This window comes from Podarcis pityusensis (genome assembly GCF_964106645.2).
Source record: "Podarcis pityusensis genome assembly, chromosome: 12".
In the NCBI taxonomy this organism is placed as follows: domain Eukaryota; kingdom Metazoa; phylum Chordata; class Lepidosauria; order Squamata; family Lacertidae; genus Podarcis; species Podarcis pityusensis.
The window spans coordinates 48,815,483-48,832,430 of NC_138037.1; the positions used below are offsets into that span (position 1 = coordinate 48,815,483).

The window sequence follows — 16,948 nt, forward strand, 5'->3', positions numbered from 1 at the left end:
AACAGACCTTTGGAACGAATTAAGTACTTAACCTGAGGTACCACTGTAGTTTCTTAAAGAGCATTTTCACTGTTTTATAAGGTTTTTGCTTTCTCCTTGTTTTTAGTTTTCTTATTTGTTTGCTGCCCTAGGCTCCTTTGGGTTGAAGGGATGGGTATACAGTAGACTCAATACAGTGGTACCTCAGGTTAAGTACTTAATTCGTTCCGGAGGTCCGTTCTTAACCTGAAACTGTTCTTAACCCGAAGCACCACTTTAGCTAATGGGGCCTCCCGCTGCTGCCGCGCCGCCAGAGCACGATTTCTGTTCTCATACGGAAGCAAAGTTCTTAACCCGAAGTAATATTTCTGGGTTAGCGGAGTCTGTAACCTGAAGTGTATGTACCCTGAAGTGTATGTAACTTGAGGTACCACTGTATATGACACTTCTTTTGTGAACGCTTCTAGTTTAAGGAAGCAAAGGTATCCTGAAAAGAGCAGATGTGCAGGTGGTTTGTGTAGAATTAGATGACAGATCCATCTATCCAAGGTAGATAATTTCCTTTGGCCAGCAGGGACTCACCACAGTATTAGGCAAAGGTCCTTTCCATGCCTGGCCACTTGAAATTCTCTTGCCATTGGAGACGCTGGAAACCAAATTTGAGATCTTATGCAACGTATGTGCTCTGTCACTGAGCTGGAGAAAAATCCATAGTGAAATCTTGGGACGCAGAGTGAGTGGAAAGTGTGTGTGTGAGAGGGGGGGTGGATTCCCAGTACAGTGGTGCCTCGCAAGACGAAATTAATTCGTTCCGCGAGTTTTGTCGTCTTGCGATTTTTTCGTCTTGCGAAGCACGGTGTCGGGAAAGTTTTGGAAAAGCTTCAAAAATCACCAAAGTCTTTAAAAACCTCAAAAAAGGCTACCACACCGCGTTCTATGAGTTGCTCCTCGAAGTCAAGTCGCAACTGTATTAACGGTGTTAAGAAAAAAGGAAACAAACTTGCAAGACGTTTCCGTCTTGCGAAGCAAGCCCATAGCAAAAATCGTCTTACGAAGCAGCTCAAAAAACGAAAAACCCTTTCGTCTAGAGAGTTTTTTGTCTTGCGAGGCATTTGTCTTGCGAGGTACCACTGTACTTGCATTCTTTCTCAAATTTGGGTCCCCAGATGTTATTGGACTACAACTCCTGTCATCCCTAGCTATGAAGACCAGTGGTAAGGAATGATGGGAGTTGTAGTCCAACAACACCAGGGAACCCAAGTTTGAGAAAGGCTAGCTTAGAGGCTGTAGATAATTTGATTTACAACAACCTCATAGCTCATCCTTGCATTTGGGAGATCACAAACAAATTCCTCAATTGTGCAATTTTTCAACATTTATCGAAACTGCAGAATTCAGCCTGCTTGACGCAAAATGTGGGTGATTCTGCAGTAGGAGTCTGATTGTTTTTAGGACAGAGTGCACTTCTGGCTTGCCTTTCTCTTTATTTTCTCTCCTTTTCCAATTCCTTTTCATCTCACCTTCACGGACACAAATGATGGTCAATGATTACCGAATTTCCTCTTAATCAGTCTTTAAAACCTGCTTCAAACCTTTCAAGAAGAATGCACTGTAGTTAGAATGCAGGGAAAGTAATGCGTTTATTGTGCATTAGGAGATTTTTTTATGATCGTGCTATCATGTATTTTTCCTTCGGACTCTGGGCTCTTTCACCTATAAGAAGGATAAAAATACTTTCCATAGTCATTATCACAGCCTTGGCTTTGATTTTTTTCTCTGTAATGTAAGAGCTATTTTCTTTGGATCTCGGCTTCAGTAACAATAACAATAGTATTTCAATACTATGATTGTTATCTCTTTAGCAACATTTTCATATAATCCTAAATATAGCTGTCTCTCAAGGGTACTGTGTTTTTTCTGAGAACAATGCCTACCAAAACCCAAAAATCTATCTCGCACGTTGAAGCTTGTGTTTCAGAAGTGATGAGGCCATTTAGACATTTCTGGCAGCCATCCACAAATCAGTTTTGTCTGATGACTTGGATTTAAGCAATTTATAGGCTGATATTAAAATAAAATAATAAAATAATAAAATATAATAATAATAATAATAATAATAATAATAATAATAATAATAATAATATTTATACCCTGTACATCTTCCACCATATATAAAAACATAATAAAACTATACAGGACTGCCTTCAGATGTCTTCTAAAGGTTGTAGAGTTACTTATCTCCTTGGCTTAGGGGTCGCCTAAGTTTATACCCTTCAACCTTTCTCCGATGAAAATAAGGATGTCCTACCATGTCCTCCAACATTTCTCTGATGAAAATAGGGATGTCCTCAGGAAAAATCCTAGACAAACCTAGACAGCATCTTAAAAAGCAGAGACATCACCTTGCCGACAAAGGTCTGTACCGTTAGAGCTATGGTTTTCCCAGTAGTGATGTATGGAGGTAAGAGCTGGACCATAAAGAAGGCTGATCGCTGAAGAATGGATGCTTTTGAATTATGGTGCTGGAGGAGACTCTTGAGAATCCCATGGACTGCCAGAAGATCAAACCTATCCATTCTTAAGGAAATCAGCTCTGAGTGCTCACTGGAAGGACAGATCCTGAAGCTGAGGCTCCAATACTTTGGCCACCTCATGAGAAGAGAAGACTCCCTGGAAAAGACCCTGATGTTGGGAAAGATGGAGGGCACAAGGAGGAGGAGACGACAGAGGACAAGGTGGTTGGACAGTGTTCTCGAAGCTACCAGCATGAGTTTGACCAAACTGCGGGAGGCAGTGGAAGACAGGAGTGCCTGGCCTGCTCTGGTCCATGGGGTCACAAAGAGTCGGACACGACTAAACGACTAAACAACAACAACCATTCCTTCACAGATAAACCTCAGTAGGAGAAAAAGAAAAAGTAACATGTGAAATATCCCTGAGCTTGACTACACCAGCAACTTTACAGCTTCAAGAATGAAGCAGTAGAGAACTGGAAGTACTGGCCTGAAAATCTTCTCTTTTTAAAGGCAGGTCGCTTTTTTGTTTTGCTTTTTTTATAAGCAGGTGGATTACAGTAATGTATAAGACATGGAAACTGGTCGGACCGAAATGGGCCTCTGAAACTGGCAGGAAACGAGAGCCGGTTCACAAGAGGGCAGCAAGGTTAACTTGGGTGATGGGTTAATACGATTATATATTTTTCCAGTGCTTTGCCATATAAAGAATCAGAGTTGGGAGGGACCCTGAGGATCATCTAGACCAACTCCCTGCAGTTCAGGAATATGCAGCTGACCTTTATTGGGATCAAACTTGAAACCTTGGCATTATCAGTGCCACACTCTAACCATATGCGCTATCCAGCTGGTGTATAAGATATACTGGCTACCACTCAGTTTCTAGGCTGGTATTAACCTTTGAAGCACTCAATGGCTTGGGCTACACGACCTAAAGTGTCTTCTTATAGATGTCCTTCTCACACCCCTGATATCATCTTCAGAGATCCTGAAGGAGCGTCTCCACCCCCATCGTTCAGCCCGGACACTGAGGTCCAGCTCCGAGGGCCTTCTGGTGGTTCCCTCGCTGCGAGAAGTGAGGTTACAGGGAACCAGGCAGAGGGCCTTCTCGGTAGTGGTGCCCGCCCTGTGGAACACCCTCCCATCAGATGTCAAGGAAATAAACAACTATCTGACTTGTTTAGGGAAATATATAATGTTTGATGTTTTATTATCCTTTTATGTATGTTGAAAGCCCCCCAGAATGGCTGGGGAAACCCAGCCAGATGGGTGGGGTATAAATATATTATTATTATTATTATTATTATTATTCAAAATAAAAAAAATCCTTCCAGTAGCACCTTTAAGACCAACTAAGTTAGTTCTTGGTATGAGCTTTCGTGTGCAAGCACACTTCTTCAGATACACATTCTTCAGATAATAATATTACAGTGGTGCCTCGCAAGACGAAATTAATTCGTTCCGCAAGTCTCTTCGTCTTGCGGGTTTTTCGTCTTGCGATGCATGGTTTCCCATAGGAATGCATTAAAAATCAATTAATGCGTTCCTAGGGAAACCGCCTTCAGACCAGGTCCAGGGACACTCTGTCCCCGGACCTCTTCTGAAGGCTGGGGGGGGGGGGACAAGGGCTTTTCTTCCCACCCCCAGCATTTTAAAAAACCCCGGGACAGTGGAGGACTTCTCCGCTGTCCGGGCAATCTTAAAATGCTGGCGGGCGGCATTTTAAAATCGCCCCGGGACAGCGGAGGACTTCTCCGCTGTCCGGGGCGATTTAAAAGCCCCTGGGAAGGCAGGCAGGGGGGACAAAGACTTTTGCCCCCCGCCAGCCTTCAGAAGGTGTTTCCACCCACCCCCGCCCCGCTTCGGAGCACCGTTCCGAAGCGGGGCGGTGGGGGAAGGTGTTCCCGACCCCCCCCCCTTTGGAGCACCGGGAGAAGCGATCTCCCCGCAGCCCCTTGCTTCAAAAGAGGTCCGGGGGCAGCGGGAAGCGCTTCCCGCTGTCCCCGGACCTGGGGCTGCGGGGAGAAGATCGCTTCTCCCCACCGCCCCTTGCTTCAAAAGAGAAGACCCGCTGTCCCCGGGGCAAGCTTCGTTTTGCGAAGCAAGCCCATAGGGAAATTCGTCTTGCGAGGCAACTCGAAAACGAAAAAACCTTTCGTTTTGCGAGTTTTTCGTCTCGCGAGGCGTTCGTCTTGCGGGGTACCACTGTATTATTATTATTATTATTATTATTATTCCATGGCTGCCCACACCAAATGAGGGTGAGCCACATAGCAGCACCCCAGTTGTATGACCCCAGAAAAGTTTCTCTGGGGCCTACGGCATGGTCTTTTTAGCCAAGACTGTTTTAATTTTCCTTTGCTTCCGAGTTTTAAAAAAGCATCTTAGTGCTTTTTAGACCTTGGGCACCACTATTTCATCTGCTGCCGGTTTTGTTCTGACATCGTTTTGATTGTATATTTACGTTTTATGGTTTCTTGTTAATGGGTTTTTAGTGTTGTTAATACACACATAACCTGAGCACCACCGCCCTGGATGCAAAGATCGTAGAGGAAAGTCTGGTTAGCATTCTATTTGGATAGTTCTCCATCTACAAAGAAAGTCCCTCCTCCTGACAGAACTCCTAATTGGCTTTCTTTCTTCTGGAATATGAGCTTAGCCTTATTCAAGGTCTCTTGTACTTTGAGCCACATCAAATTGGGAGGCCTTGCTGCATAATTTATGTGGCAGCCCCAAACGATTTCCTGCATCCCTATGCTGGAATATCCACAGATTGCATATACCTGTGTGCTTTGCCCAAAAAACATCCCCCATTGCCAGATGTTGAGGTTGGGGAGCTGTGAAGGTACATTTAACCCAAAGGGGAGGTGCAGGAAATGTCTAGAAGAGCAATTTCCAAGCAAAGGTTCCATTTCATTCCATTATTTATTTTTAAAGTCCCATTCAGCCCTTTGGACAAAGGCTCTGGCAGGCAGCTTACAGTTCTTCTTTCTCTTTTTTATGTAAAGAAAAAAAATCCTATAAAGCAGTCGTGAGGTAAAATTTGTAGTAGTCGAAAAGGAAACAGATTGGAGCAGAAAATAAAAGCAATGAAGGTCAAGAGCCTTCTCAAAAGGTTGCTCACCGGAAAGGAGGGCAGCAAAATTGCCATTCGGGCCTTCGTCACAGGGCATTCCACAACCTAGGCAAAAAATCCTGTCTCAGGTCTCCCCATGGCAATTTCCAGTAGTGGGAAGAAAAGAGTGCAGTTGCTGAACAGAAAATCATCCAAGCAGGCTGCCATGAATAGTAATAGTAATAGTAGTAGTAGTAGTAATAATAATAATAATAATAATAATTACTTATACCCCGTCCATCTGGCCGGGCCTCCCCAGCCACTCTGGGTGGCTCCCAATAAAATATTAAAAACACAATAAACCTCAAACATAAAAAATCTTCCCTAAACAGGGCTGCCTTCAGATGTTTTCTAAAAGTCAGGTAGTTGTTTATTTCCTTGACATCTGATGGGAGGGCGTTCCACAGGGCGGGTGCCACCACCGAGAAGGCCCTCTGCCTGGTTCCCTGTAACCTCACTTCTTGCAGGGAGGGAACCACCAGAAGGCCCTCGGCGCTGGACCTCAGTGTCCGGGCTGGACGATGGGGGTGGAGATGCTCCTTCGGATATACTGGGTTGAGGCTTCACAAGAACACTGGGCAAAACCATGACTCAGACCCTCCAAGTGTTCCTATTTTCCAGGGAGTCTTGGATTTACAGAAGCCGTCTCGGCTTCTGATTTGATCCCGGAATGCCCTGCTTTTCTTCAGGACATCCCTGTTTTCATCAGAGAAATGTTGGATGGTGTGGTAGGTTGTCCCTATTTTCATGAGAGAAATGTTGGAGGGTATGGAGTTATCTGACCCATGAGCGTTCAGAAGACAGGCCTGTATAGGGAAGTTTTCTAAAAAAAAAATGTTCAATGTTTTATTATGTTTTTATACATGTTGGAAGCTGTGCTGAGTGGCTGGGGCATCCCGGTCAGATGGACAGTGTATAAATAAAGATGGCAAAATCATACTGCCGATAATATTTTTAAATTCTGTTAAGCCCTTTTTGAATTGTGGCTTGAGCTGTTAGCCCCAACCGCCAAGGGCAAAACAATGTATAATTTTATTGCTCCTGCCAATAATAAACATGGGAGGACAAAAAGGTATACATTCTTGCTTTCAGCCTTTCTTGTTAAATTTTCATGTTTCAAAAACATTTTGTTAGAAAGAATATAAATAGAGAATATAAATAAAGAATATAAATATTCAGAAGGTATTTGCAGTGGATCATGAAAAACTGACCCAAGTTCAAGATGTTCCCATCCTCAGTATTTGCAAAGCTACACAGTTAATCATTATTGCTTAACATGGGTTAATGAAAATGAAACTAATATAAAAGTATTCAATGCTCAATATAAAGAAACGTTCTCAGAATGAGCTGGAAGAAGGTCTCTTTTACAGCGAATAGTTTGTTGTTAAGCCACTTACACCACTGAAAAGAGAGTATCTTAACTTGTAAGTGGCCTGTTCTTGCAGTAAAACACATTTTTTTTAGTCAAACAAATGTGTTTAATTCAGAAGCAAGAAGAAGAAATGACCGGCATTTCCCCCCCTGTGCTGGATGTACCATAATATAGTTTTCTTCATTGTAGTAAATGGGAGGCTTTTAAAAAAATTCATGCAGACATTATAGCTCACTGTTACGAATATTACCAGAGCGGTGCAGCTATGGGGAGTGGTTTTGGCAGTTGTTATCCAGACAAAAGAGCTGCTGACATCAATGAAAGTTTGGTCCGATTAAGGGCTTAAGGATTAGATCGGCAGGATGGCACGAAGAAGGAGAAGAAATACAAAAAAGGCAATGACAAGTAAGGATTAGTCAATGGCTGACTGGAAAATGGAGATCCTATCCTGTCAGAGAGTCGGCACCCAAAGCAAGATATGTTGCCTTGAGCAGAGATGAAGAGGGAGAGGTTTGGAATTTCCTGCAGAAACGGAGAATTCACAAAGGTTTATTTAGTATCAGAAAAGGGAGAGATAAAAACCTTCCGCCAAGGGAAGAGAGAGAGGATGGGGGATAATGCAACGTACCATGGAATAGATGTTAGAAAACGACAACGTCAAGGATGCTAGGACAAGAAACAGACATGTGCATTAAATAAATTAAAATTGCTTTGACCAATTCCTTATCCCATTATCTTATGGAATTGTTTCCTCTGAAGGGGGCCTTTGTCTGAAGAGGACATCCTGACAACAATACAATGTTCAGTAAATAATTTTATTTTTTTTAAATGCGTCTTCCCCAGTTCTCAGTTCTGTTACTGATAGGTCTCTCTAAGCATCAGTGTGAGACTTTTGCTGTGTACAGCATGTTTTAGGATTGGACGATTAGCATTCAAATTTTGATTTCCTTTTAAAATTTCCAATGCCTTAACCCAGTAAGGCATTCTATTCTGAAACATAGTAAGAGCATCTTTTGCCCTTTAGCTGGTGCAGGGCATAGCTGTCAATGTTTCCCTTTTCTTGCCAGGAATCCTATTCGGAATAAGGGAATTTCCCTTAAAAAAGGGAAAACGTTGACAGCTATGGTGCAGGGACATTAAGTTCCCAAACACCTGGGGGCTCTTGGTTGTTGCGTAGACACAACTTGGGCAGGCCTGCATTTTAAGGTAGGGGCCTTATGTCTCATTGATTTTAAAGGGAACAAAAATTCTCATTTCAATATTGAGAAGAGGAACCTTCTGTGGAGATTTGTCTGCAGAGCTGCTCCATCGTTGACACCAGTGGGGAAGAGGAGCACATGACTGTGTGGGCAAAGGGGCTGGGATGGGGCAACTGCCCTTCAGAAAAGGTTTGCTTAAGACTGCAACTTTAACCACATTGGGGAACATCTGCACATGATCATCATTCACCCAGAGTCCTCATAATACGCTGGAAAGAAATGACGCCACTGGAATCGTTGCAATGTAAAAAAATACGATTCGGTGCTAATCTTCCCCTGATATTCAGATCACTGTGAAGTTAAATCAAAACCACTAATGAAATCTAATCAAGCTCCAAGAAATTAAGTTTAGAACATCTTTCGGAACCTATAGGCACGCACAGAGCTTTGGTTTTTAGATCAAAGAAGAAACATCTCAAGGTTAACTCCGTAAGGCAGAGCAACCTTTTAAAATACATAGTACATAATTGTTTGCTTTAGTCGCGCAGCTTCTCTTTGGAATGCAGCGCGTGGCAGCAGCAAAATTAAAAGGCAAAATCAAATTAAGAAAACATTCGCCGAGAGAAAACAACATTTGAGCCTTAAGTTTCCAAGGATGTGGTTAGCCTCTTAAAAGTTTCAGTCCAGTAAGGGGTTGCAGTGGTATACCCATTTCTATAGGAGCAAGCCCCACTGGGCTTACTCCCGAGTAGGCATGTCTGCAAGTTGGGCTGATGCTTCTTTAACATGCACAAGAGAGCTCTTGCATTCCTGGCTGGGGGATGAATATGGGCAGCTGCTTCTGGGCACGACAGCTTCCCTTCACCTTCAGCTTTTGTGCGATTTTGAGTTACTGTGTTGCCTCACTGATGGCCAGCCATAAGGTAGTTGACTAATCACCAGTCTCTGCATTGACTATAGTCGTCCAGAGGCTCACTTGCAGATTCGACACATGGAGAATTAAATACAGTTTACAACCCAAAACATGATTACTTGGTACCCAGCCTCACTGTATTGAATGGCACATCACCTGGCCATAAATAAGAAGCTTCAGATTAAAGGTAAAGGGGCCCCTGACCGTTAGGTCCAGTCACGGAAAACTCTGGGGTTGCGACGCTCATCTCGCTTTACTGGCCGAGAGAGCCGGCGTACAGCTTCCGGGTCATGTGGCCAGCATGACTAAGCCGTTTTCCGGCAATCCAGAGCAGCGCACGGAAACGCTGTTTACCTTCCCACCAGAGCGGTACCTATTTATCTACTTGCACTGGCATGCTTTCGAACTGCTAGGTTGGCAGGAGCAGGGACCGAGCAACGGGAGCTCACCCCGTTGCGGGGATTTGAACCGCCGACCTTCTGATCGGCAAGTCCTAGGCTCTGTGGTTTAACCCACAGCGCCACCCGTGTCCCTCTTAAGCTTCAGATTACCAGACTTTAAATTCCTTTTGTCTTCTAATGGAAGTTGCAGGCATCTGAACTTGTCTCAGCTACCACTGAGAAGGACTTGCCGCATGCCCCCCCCTCCCCCAATGTCCTTCCTCTGCCTCAGCGCAACGCCATTACCGCAAGGATCTTAAAAACAAGAATAGCTAAGAGGTGTTTTATCTTCAAGGCTGGAGATATTGAGTCTCTTTAAATACTTTTTAAAATGCCACCCACTTCTATGATGGTCGAAAATCCTCTAATTTTGTCCTCTACCAATGATGAAAACATTCAGGAAAGATGGTCCTTGACAACAGAGGCACATGAGGTATTAATAGCAGGACACCTAAATCTGCATTTATTTTTATTTTATTTTTTGCTTGGTGCAAAAGTGGGTGGGGGGGGCATAATTACATTCAAAGAGGAAACGGCTTGGGTTATACAGTTCAGATCTCACACACCTGCAGCAAATTAATTTGTTGTAGCACATTAATTATCTCACAGCTTCTATTTAGGCTGCAGCTGTTGCTATTATGTTAATATTTCCAGCACCACTGTCTACAACAGGTTATGGCAGTCTCGAGGAAAAATTATTGGGGCGGGTCCCCCTTTCCCCATCTTCCGGGCTGTGCATGCGTGGAAATAAACAAAAACATGTTTTGGTCAGGCATTTCACCTTCCATTTATTAACCGACTCGGGGAGGGATTGGGCAACATCAGAAAAGGATAACAATAGACAAAGATGGCGCGTGCAGAATTTGTGCGAGGGAGGAAAAATAGAAGGTGGGGAAGGGAGAAAGAAAGAAATCCCAAAGACTGCAATGCTGGGGGGGGGGGGTGAGTGTTCGGGTGGGGGGGCGGGGAAAATGCTGCAGTTTTCATGAAATAATAAGGTGGAGGAAAAAAGGCATACAAAGAGTAGGTTTTTCATTGTCTGTAAAATATAAACACAGATGAATTCTGTCTTTGGTTTGTTCATGCTTTTCACTCTGCACAGCAGGGATGTTCTTAAGAACTTGCCCTCTGCGCAATTTCACTAAATAGGAACCGTGGACCTTGCATGATGTGATTATAATCACACCAGCCATTCTTTTATTTTTATTTTTACATATTTTTTTGTTTAAAAATCCAGCAAATCTTTATTGTTATTATTATTTAAAATATAGAGCTACATTTGTATATAGGTACGTGAAACCGTGCCTCTTTAAAATTTATTTTTACACCCCTACAGCGACATAGGAAGCGTGAAGATAGGACTGGCTCGGCAGCCCATCGACAAGTCTCCATGGAGTCAAAAACAATATGAAAATTTGGAGCTGACAAGAACAGGTCTGCTGCCTGCAGTCACCGCAATAGCTCACCATGTTGCCTACTAACCAAAAGATCAAAAATTATCGATTTCATGGCGCTGCGTGCTCAGGATAGAAAAGCTACTTTAAAATTTGCATTATTTAAGTAATGAAATAAGAGAAAAAGCCCAGTGTTTTAGGACGCTTTGGAGTGTAAAAGAGCTTTATGTTTTAATCTTATCAATGATTTACTATAATTCTATTATTTTAAACAGCTGGGGTCTGGAAATGATTTTTCTTTTTTTTCTTTTTTAACCGGTGAATTTAGGATTTTGCCGCAGTGTACATCTGCAGTCCCAGAATCCTCTGGTAAGATAATCCCCCTTGCGAAAGGGAAACGCCTTTAACCTTTCCGTGAATAAAAAAATCTGCACCCATTTTGAAATTAAAGAAGGGAGGGGAAGACTGATGAATTCCAAGGGACGGAGTGGTTTTGGCTCTTCGGTGAAGGAAAACGGGAAAGAAAATAAGACTGTAAGCGCTTTATATCCTTTTGGGTTTTTAGCGGTCGCCTCCATTGCTCGTCATCTCCCATCATTGGAGCATGATTATAGCATAGAACTGTAACAATACCGAATTTGCTTAGGAACTGAAAGCTGAGATCTGAGATATTTGCAGCATTGACATTGCAAAAATGGCACAACTGTTACCACAGAACAATCCTTTGCACATTTGCTCCGAAGTGAGAGCTACTGTGATAAGTGAATTTACTCCCTAGCAAGTGCATTTAGGATCACAGCCTTAGCAGTTGCAATACGGATGCAGACAGAGCTTTTTTTCTGGGGGGGACGCAGACCCCAAAACCTTTTCTGAATCTAAGTTTGGCCTCATCGAGGGGCAGCATTTCAATATGAGTAGGAAAATGAGAGTACCCCTAAACATTTTTTTTTAAAGCACTGGATACAGGATAATAACAGAAACTTGCTTTGTTTGCACAGTCCAATGGACACTTACATGGCTTGTTTGTATTCTTGTTTGCAACTAGTCTGACAACTTCATTTCAGAATAGTTTTAAGCTGTTAGGGCTGGAAAGAACATTAACAATTTAACTAAGCAAATACATACCCTTCAAATCTAAAATCCAGATTTTGCCTGTTTGGGGGTCTCTTGAAATAAAACTCTCATCCCCATTGCCAAGTATTTTCAAATTAACCATTCATTACGTTGGCTCGGTTGACGAAGGAATTGGCTGCAGTCTGTTAAGAAATAAATAAAGCTGCAGCAGAATATTTTCAAAGCAGCCTATCAACTCGTTATGCCCTGCTCCCCAGGCTTCTTATTCTTAATCAACTGGCAGAATTTAAGGGGTTGCGCATTATTCAAAATATTGGGACCAGGTAGGTGGAATTGGAGGAAAGAGGCATTGCTGCTACAATTTCTTTCCATTCGATTTCAGACAATTCCTCCCCTACAAGGCTGGCTAAACACAGAAATCCCATATTGATTTAAAAGACAAGAGGAAGAATATAATTCAGAAAGGACTAGATACGTATATATTTAATGATCATTTTGAGTCTGTGGGATGCTTGAAAGGGCACGAACTGGGATGTGTTCGAAGGCCACATACACTGACACCAATCCCATTACTTCTGTGCAATCCTATTAGTTTGAATGATCCTTGTGTTTCCCCCCCTCCCCCTTTTTGAAGTCAATAAAAATCAGAAATGCCAACCTTTGTATTTATATGTTCAGGTTACTGTTCGGTAGGGGGCCGCCCCCCATTCATGCTTCCTTATCACATACTTGGATGACTAATGTCTCTCCTGCTAAATCACTAGGAGACTTTCAGTCACACAACCACACTGGAATTTGAAAATATAATGGTTAGAGTACCTATATAAATTGAAAGAAGGATGGTAACTAGTCCTATGTTTTACTTACCTTTGAGGGGGGCAACGTTCATGCTCAAAATTTTTAATTTATGAATCTATTTTTTCCAAAAAAAAGTATCCTCTAGCAATGGTTAGTGATTCCTACCACTAGTATTTTAAATAAGCAATAAATTATAATCAGATTTTTGGGCGTTCACTGTAACAAGTCTGGCGAATGTCAACTTTCACACTCGAACACTGACAATCCAAGATGAAATCGGTGACTGTCCAAAAAAATAAATACCAATTTTCGCTCTTTCTGGGGGTATTACGTGTTTCTAATTTTCAGACATTTGCAAAATTCGGCTGGAATCGCCAACAGTCACAAAACAAGGTACGCGGGTATATTTGCATTGTACACGTATACATGAAAATGCATGTGTGTTTTAAATATAATGTTTACGTATGCTTCTTAAGTAACACTAAAAAGAATATTGTCATTATGTATAACATGAGCTAAAAAAAAAACCCGAAAACCTAAACAAAAGCTGCTCCTAGTGGTAATATTTATAAATCTAAGGTTTGGCCAGAATAATTACTCACCTACTGTGGCAAACGTCAAATATATTTATCAACTGCATAGGTGACACTGCACTTATTATTCATAAGGCGGAACCACAATACAGAAATGCAAGATATTCCTCTTTTGCATTCATTTCTAACTTTATCCCATCAGAGAAGCTAGAGTATGCCATCTATGTAACAATTTTACTTTTGCAAGTGTGAAAAGATTTTGTATACTGAAGAGAGTATTGTTCTGCAGTTAGGTAGCATTTAAAATAAAGTTCTGCTTCAGGAAAAAAATAAGTATTTGTATGATTTTTAAATCTTTTCCTAACAAACACAATATTGTAAGTTAATTATACGTATCTTTCAAGGCTACACATCAAAGGCTGAGGCCCACTGTTTTGATGTTTCTTTAAATGTAGTTTTGCTCCATCAGGGGCACTACTGTACTGTTTAATTCTTCAGTATGCTTCTGAATCAGGAATAGCTAGAATTTAATATTCTGAGTGTAAATAAGAGCCAATTATGATTACCTTAAGCATAACTTTCTGCATTTTATCTGTTTGCTGCATTAAAGCGGATTTCAACAAATAAAACGGCCCAACAAACTAAGAAAAGTGCTTTTATTTTTATCTTGAAGCAAATTACAAAAGCCAGTTGTTTATTATGATCATTTCTTATTCTACAAATAGATGATAATGATATCAGACTGTAGCTTAACCCTGTTTTTGGTAGGAAAGCATAAATCTCTGGAGGGTCACCATAACAACCCTTTCAAACCATCATCTCTGATTCAAAAACTGCAACTTCCAAAACTATGAACATTGCTTGAAAATACCAGTGGCTAATTTCTATACACAGCTCTGTAAATCTATTAACTTGAGTCTCACTTTTTAACAACAGAACCACAATAAGTTGCCTTACATTGTGTATAAGTTGTATTGCCTTGAGGAGTTGAGCAATTCAATCATAAAACGCAGTTATTAGACATTAGTCTAATAACCACCACTTAGAGCATTATGCCCAAAATTGGTCAGCCTGGATTCCAGAAAACAAACAGTTAAAAAAGCACAAAACACCCGAACAGAATTCTCCCCCCCCCCCAAAAAAAGTGTAAATGAAACCAACTAAACATTTCATATGCACATTGCCTACATGCAAAAATGCCCTAAACAGGCTGCAATAGGATGCAGACTGAATTGCTAAAATATACAAGGGGGTGGGAATCACAAGCATCTTGAAATGTATTTGAAATAAAAGTTTAGAAACCTACTCGCATCGTGCCCAATTCTTCCTCCCTGTGCCATGTTTCCAGGACCAGAGGATGAGATACAGACAGTATTCCTCCTGCTCCAGCAGCAATACCCAGACTTCAATAGCCCCAGCTCTTCAGACCTCAGAGGGTGGGATGGCACACACAAAGAGGCTCTGAAAGGTAACGGGGACCATGAAATGCTTCAAGGGTAGTAGGCAATTTCTCCTGTTGTGATCAAATGCCCAGTGGAATTACTTGCAGACTACTCAATGGGGGTGTCTTGTCACCCCCAACACTTCGAATTTTCTGCACACATTGTGGGGGAACGGGCCTAGATGCTGTGGCCTTATCCCCATTTTGCTGGGGGTGAAAGAGGGCCTAAAGTGAGAAAACCCGTTTGTTTGCCTGTTTTAACTCTTGGCGTTAAAACAGCTTCTCAGGTAGAACGGCCTTTGAGACCACAGTCAATTCCCAATTCCAAAAATGAATCTGCTTGCTAATTTTTACAATTACACACAACACCATTTTGATCCAAATGGAAGGAGAGTATTGGGGGATAAAGTTGTATATGTTTACAGGATCCAACATTATCAGATGTTCCTTATTTTAAAATAATGGCTGCAGACTCCAATAAACAGAAAATACACCCCTTAATTCAGGCACCACTGGGGTGCCTTACTTTTCTGCTGCTAATTTAATCATTAAATTAAGCAGTTTACCCTGGGATAATTTTAAATCCACATAGCATTATGCCAGTTCAGTGCCACACTTTGAACCCAGGGCTAAGTACTTTGTATGTACTTTGAACTAAGATTTTTACTCCTGAGTAAAAGCTTGTAGGGTAACCATCTAGTCTAACTGAGTAGATATAGTCATGCTCCCAGCTACTCTGGAATAAAAACATATATTTTAGTTATGGATTCTTAAATGTTAATCAAGGTTATGCCACTGTATCTCAAAAGCAAGACAGTCTCATCTCAAAAGTAAATGATTTGAGGAGGACTTCTCATTGTGACTTACCTCTGAGCATGTCTAGCATTGGGCTATAAATCACAAAATATCAAAAACTGTGTATCTCTATCTAATAATTTACATTTTAACCATCTCACATGTAAAATATATGCAGTTAGGCGATTTGTTTTGACACAAGCACTGAAATCTTCATAGCTTGAATACAAACAGCAAAACTCACTTGAAATACTCCTCTTAGGATTTCATTTCATGGTGACACCACCCTGGTCATCTTTGTTCATAAGCTGAAAAACAAGATTCTTTATAATGGGATCTTGTTATTTTCTTACCAATTAGTGTCAAAAGTTTCCAGCTGTAGCAACAGATTCTTAAACTAATTTAACAATACATTATCGATCATTCATATCTTAATAATTAAGAACTAACCATTATTTTTTAAAAAACCTGGCACGCTAGTTTCAAATCCTCAGCAATGCATTTCATTGAAACCATTGTACATTTGGGATTGGGCTTCCAGAAGTTTAGAACTTTTTCACCTTTGAATTAATTATGATTTGGAAGTTGCTGGTTTTCGATACTTAAACAAGTTCCTGGGAGAACAGCTTCAAGGAGGAAGTGACTTGGGAAAGTTTGCTGCATAATACCTTGGGTATAAAGAACAGATGTTGTGTTAGGTACTCAAAACCAACAAAGTGCTAGCAGATACAGGTAATAATAATAATAAAATTTTATTTATATCCTGCCCTCTCCAGCCGAAGCCGGGCTCAGAGCGGCTAACAACAGTAAAATGATACAACATTCTAAGATCATTTCATTGTAAAATCACCCACAAATCACTGAAGCTGGCAAGATACACAGGGCAGCCAGTTTCTTTGCTTATTGCTCCTGCTGAGTTTGGCGGGACTTACTCCCAGGTAAGCATCCAAGACACACAGGACTACTGTGGGTAGAACGTGAGACTCTTAATCTCATTGTCGTGGGTTTGAATCCCACTTCGGGTGGCAGATTCCTGCATTTCAGGGGGTTGGACTAGATGACCCCTGCGGTGCCTTTTAACTCTCAGAAGAAAGCCCCCCTGTATTCAGGGAGGGTGGGAAATTCCTTCCAAGTAGTATGCATGATGGCAGTTTGTTGTTGTTGTAGTTTAGTCGTATCCGACTCTTCGTGACCCCATGGATCAGAGCACGCCAGACACTTCTGTCTTCCACTGCCTCCCGCAGTTTGGTCAAATTCATGCTGGTAGCCTCAAGAACACTGTCCAACCATCTTGTCCTCTGTCGTCCCCTTCTCCTTCTCAGGGTCTTTTCCAGGGAGTCTTCTCTTCTCATGAGGTGGCCAAAGTTTGAGCCTCAGCTTCA

The 16,948-nt window shown here is 41.7% G+C and overlaps 1 long non-coding RNA gene across 1 annotated transcript; it reads right to left on the bottom strand.

Annotated features, from left to right (window-relative positions):
* Nucleotides 1-1,117: 1,117 nt before the first annotated feature.
* On the bottom strand, nt 1,118-16,904 carry LOC308460054. Its single transcript, XR_013978429.1, has 5 exons — nt 15,811-16,904; nt 14,637-14,791; nt 12,658-12,787; nt 12,051-12,181; nt 1,118-1,692 (listed from the first exon to the last, which is right to left on the bottom strand). It is a non-coding gene; the product is annotated as an uncharacterized lncRNA (long non-coding RNA).
* Nucleotides 16,905-16,948: the final 44 nt, after the last annotated feature.